This window comes from Pinus tabuliformis, chromosome 6 (assembly GCF_031772625.1).
Source record: "Pinus tabuliformis cultivar Carrire ecotype Pingquan chromosome 6, CPIR1, whole genome shotgun sequence".
In the NCBI taxonomy this organism is placed as follows: Eukaryota; Viridiplantae; Streptophyta; class Pinopsida; order Pinales; family Pinaceae; genus Pinus; species Pinus tabuliformis.
The window spans coordinates 2,088,912,583-2,088,917,752 of record NC_142292.1 but is presented as its reverse complement, the minus strand read 5'-3'; the positions used below and the strand labels follow the sequence as shown (position 1 = coordinate 2,088,917,752).

Here is a 5,170-nt window from a genome sequence, read left to right as displayed (position 1 = left end):
TAGTTAAAAAATGTTTATCTGCAAGTGATACAAAATTTTTTGAAGATGTCGTCTTGTCTTGAAATGCTTGATTTTGTAGCATCCTTAACTTGATTGTTTTGATTACATGATGTGAAATGTGCTTTTTTGGAAGATCATCTTATCAAGTTGATGATGTGACTCTTTGTGCCTGTGTACTTAAGCTTGATTACAGGAGCTTGAATGGAATTGACTATGTGCATGCAATTCGTTAATTTGTTGTGTGCTACATGTGTACCATATTAGAAAGATACCACATGAAGGTTAGTGTCCAAACTAGACACAAAACAAAAAAAATATCAAGAATCATGCGCCATCACAAACATACACATGGTGTACCTAATATTCCCTTATTCAATTTCGGGCGTAGCTAGGACACAATCACCACCAAAAAGATATGTTTTTTATTTAAATATGGGAGTACATCAACCTTCACCTTCTCAAGCAATGATAAATTCAAGCTCACACTCCCTTGAAGCAACTTCTCTTCAAAAAATAAAAGTACACTCTGCTAAAAAGCTTTCTTCAAAATACAACAATGAGCTTTCCCTTTTTAAAATCTTCACTTATCACTCCAAATCTCAAAATACTTTCACCTTATTGCTCCAAAATGACAAAACTCACACCTTACTAAAAAATTTAAAAAACATCAACCTTAGAAAATGAATCCCAATCTTCACCCTTATTACTCCCAAAATAAAAAATAACTTATTACTCCAAAAAGCACTTATCAGTCCAAAAATATTACAAAATATACCCTCACTATTACATTCTTATCTCTTCATAAAAATTTACTCTTTAAAAAAGAATTTATGATCAAGCTTTTCTTCAAAATAATGTAATGAAGTTACTTTAAAGACTTCCTTTTTTTTTAATCCATTCATCCATCCCATATTCTACCAAGATGCGCAACTAATTTCATTGAACTTTCATCACCTTCACACCTTTACGGTTCACACTGCCAGCCTTTAACTGTGGGGCTGCCACCTCACTGCAAATCTCGACTGCTGTATTGCAAGGTTAATGACCAAAACCTCTTTCAGAAAAAAATCAATATATTTTGTTGCGCTTTGAAATACTGGTCTCTTGGATCAACTGCGAGTCCCTAAGGCAGCATATATCAGGTGTGATATATCAAATCCAATAGAAAATGATCACTAGTGTCCCAACTTTCTCCTTCCACGACTTTTGAAGCTCAGAATGTTTAAAATCCTCGTCCAGAATCTCCAGCCTCTCGTTGTTGTGCTCCGCAGGCAGAATACAATACTAAAAACTAAAAACAAAAAGATCAGATAGTGAACCCGTAAAAGAGAAGGTTGGTGGCGAGGCAAAAACTGAAGGATTTGAGCTTTCTGAGGATGTAGACTCAAACAAAAACACTCTTCTTTTCCAATTACCATGCGGGGATGATGAAATCATCCTTTGCATCAATTGTTATAAATTCTTATTTCAATGGCTTTTATTTCGAAATAGCAGATCAAAGGCCTTCACTGCTTGCAGGATTATACTTGTGCGAGAGTTTGTGATTTTGTTGTACATCCAAGATTTCTCTACTGACGAATTTGATCAACTTAGACCTCTCTAATGTCATTGAGAATATCATCGTTGAGTACATATGGATCGGAGGCTCTGGCATGGATATCCACAGCAAGGCCAAGACCTTATCTCACCCAATTACAGACCCCAAAGAACTACCCAAGTGGAATTATGATGGATCCAGTACTGGACAGGCTCCTGGAAAGGATAGTGAAGTCATCCTTTACCCTTAGGCTATCTTCAGGGATCCATTCCACAGGGGGAACAACATCTTGGTGATTTGTGATACATATACCCCAGCAGGAGAACCTATTCCTACTAACAAGCGAGCAAATGCTGCAAAAATATTTAGTCATCCAGATGTTGTTGCTGAGTAACCATGGTACGGGATTGAACAAGAATACACTCTTTTGCAAAAGGATTTGAATTGGCCTCTTGGATGGCCCATAGGTGGTTACCCTGGTCCTCAGGGTCCTTATTATTGTGGAACTGGAGCAGACAAAGCCTACGGCCGTGATATTGTCGATGCCCACTATAAGGCTTGCCTGTATGCAGGAATAAACATTAGTGGCATCAATGGAGAAGTCATGCTCGGTCAATGGGAATTTCAAGTTGGCCCGACGGTTGGTATTTCATCTGGTGATCAAGTTTGGGTTGCACGTTACCTTCTTGAGAGAATCACAGAAGTGGCTCGTGTTGTCCTCTCATTTGACCTCAAACCCATTCAGGGTGATTGGAATGGTGTTGATGCTCACATTAACTACAATATGAAATCAATGAGGGAAGAAGGGGGAATTAAAGTGATCAAAAAGGCCATTGAAAAGTTAGGGTTGAGGCATAAGGAACACATTTCTGCCTATGGAGAGGGCAACGAGAGGCATTTGACTAGCCAACATGAGACAACAGACATAAACACATTTTCATGGGGAGTTGCAAATTGTTGAAACACTTAGCACCCACACAATGATCTCACGCTTCAAAACCTTCTGCACCACTTCACCGAAAGGTGATTTAACCTTTGGCCCCTATTTTATTCACAGTGGTCGACACCAAGTCTCTCTATGAAAAACTGAGTTCTTTCAGATCTTCCTCAATGCACACAACTCCTTTATACGTCCAGCTTTGATACCACATGAAGAAGAATCATAAAGCCATATAACCATATGCACATCAAATTAACACACAAAAATTAAATTGGTGGAAAAGGCAGAGAGCCATCATGTGGTCTCTCATGCTCATGTAATTCACATTATTCAAAAAATTTAATAATACATTTAAATACATGAGTAAGTGGTCTTAAGATAGTGCATCTATCTTATACTCAAGTAGTTGAGACAATTTCTCAACTTACACACTAATTTAGGAGAGCTAGTTGGAGAGAATCTCTCATCCAAACTAGACTCCTTAGTTTGAGGAATTCTCGTGATTTTATTTATTTAATTTAATAATTGGATTTATTATTGATTTTTAATAGAGTGAGGCTAACAATTTCAAAAGCAATCAAGATCTCGTGAAGTTTAACAACAGTAAGAGTCTGCAGATCCTACTTCTCTTCAATGGCAAACACTTTTGACTCAAATTTAGGAGTTAGTGATCTTATGATTTTCTCTACTAAAGTGGTGTCCTTTATTTTTTCACCCATATTTTTCATTCGATTTACAATCTCATCTATAAATAGAAAGAAACTAGCAATACTTTCATCACTATGCATTCTGAGAGTTTCATATTGAATTTTGGGAGTTTGGAGTTTAGCACTTTTTACCTTGGTATCGCCTTCATAGATTTGAATGATTTTGTCCCATATTTCTTTTGTTGTGTTTAACTACATAAATTTGACAAATTTTGATTATGCTAGACTTCCCAATAATGCATTGACAACTTTGGCATTGATTTCATACGTCTTCTTTTATGCTGCATCTCTGCGAACTACGGCTAGATATTGGTGACCTCCTTCCACAATTGCCCAAACATCTGCTCCAAGGGACTGAAGATAGGATCTAGTTCTTGTCTTCCAATATATTAAATTATTTTCGTTAAAGAGTGGTGGTCTGATAGATGTCATTTCGTCTTGATTGCTCATCTTAGGAGATCTTCGTTCAAGCGATCAAGCTTCTTTTGAAGGACCTGCTTTGATACCAATTGTTGGGAAAAATACTGGGGGGGTGAATTGGTATTTTAAAAACTCACAATAATAATTTTATTTTCTGAAATATGTACTCGACTTCATTGAACCCAACTCGTGTATGTATGCGACTGTTGTAAAAGAAATTAGCGTATGCTTAGTAAACTTGTAAAACAACTAATTCTTTATCTGTTAAAATTAAGCCAGAATGTAAGATATTTATCACGCATTTGATAAGCAGTAAGCAGGTGCAGTAAGAACATAATAAAGTATCACACATAAGAAACACACATGAACACCAAGATTTAAGGTGGAAACCCAATGTGGGAGAAAACCACCATTGTTGTCGTCTCGGTCTTCAAATTTATTGATATAAAAAACTTCTTACATTACTGGTGTAGACTCATGCTAGTATGCAAGCGCTACAACCTTCACTAGTTCTCCAACTCTTATTGGAAGGGGGATCCAACCCCCTGATATGATTACCAGCTACTACTGGCAGGAAGCTTCGACTTCCTCACCGAAGGCTCCAACCCTCAACAACATCTATGGACCATGTTTCATAAATTTTCACATTGGATCCACCTGCTTTAATACATCACAACTTGTAAATCAACTGAAGAAAATACCAACTTAATTCAAATAGAAAAGTGAGATCATTGTAACCTGAAAACAGAAATGAACTCTGAATACTGCATCAACACATAGAATCAACTGCAACCTTGGTCATTCATATGCCAACATGTATACTCTACTTCACTTAAGGAAACCCGTGTGTATATGCGCTTTTCTGTAGAGCAACCTGCGTACAGATCTCAATATACTAAAAACTTGTAATTCTAAATCAGACACAGAGTTGACCAGAGTTATTCTGAAATATTCTGTTAGCTTACAGAACCCTCATACAATTAGCAGCATCAATAATCTTTTCAACCAATCAACATGTAACCAAATTCAACTTCATCATTCAATCAGTTCTACTTCAAACATTATCACTCAACCCAGATCAACATGAGGACATCATTGACAGATAGTAGAGATACAGTAGCACTGATCAGGTTGATTAGTCATTTATGAACAGAAACCATTCCTTTATGTACACGACTTTGAAGAAATGAACCCGCGTGTATACGCAACTTCACCGAGACCAACCTGCGTACATATCTACAAATTTTGACCTAAAGTTTCTCATCTCTTTCGAACTTCAGGAAAAAGCCATATCATAATATTCAGAGATTAAAAAAAGCATCAATACTTAGATCTAGTCAATCCATGAGAAAATCATGCAATGGAAATTCATTTCAGGCCTCATGATCTTAATCCATCATTTTATTCATCGGTGCATAATTATTTCATACCTATGTGTCAATTATGGCCCTTACAATGAAAATATACTTTAGATTGAAGTATTCATCAAAAACCCTTTCACATGCACACTTAGCACTTTGATCTTCACCTCCTTATATAATTAGAGCCTTAGCCAATACCATGAGT

General features: G+C 36.7%; 1 pseudogene; it reads left to right on the top strand.

Annotated features, from left to right (window-relative positions):
• Positions 1–1,622: 1,622 nt before the first annotated feature.
• Positions 1,623–2,498, top strand: LOC149267591 (glutamine synthetase nodule isozyme pseudogene; annotated as a pseudogene).
• Positions 2,499–5,170: the final 2,672 nt, after the last annotated feature.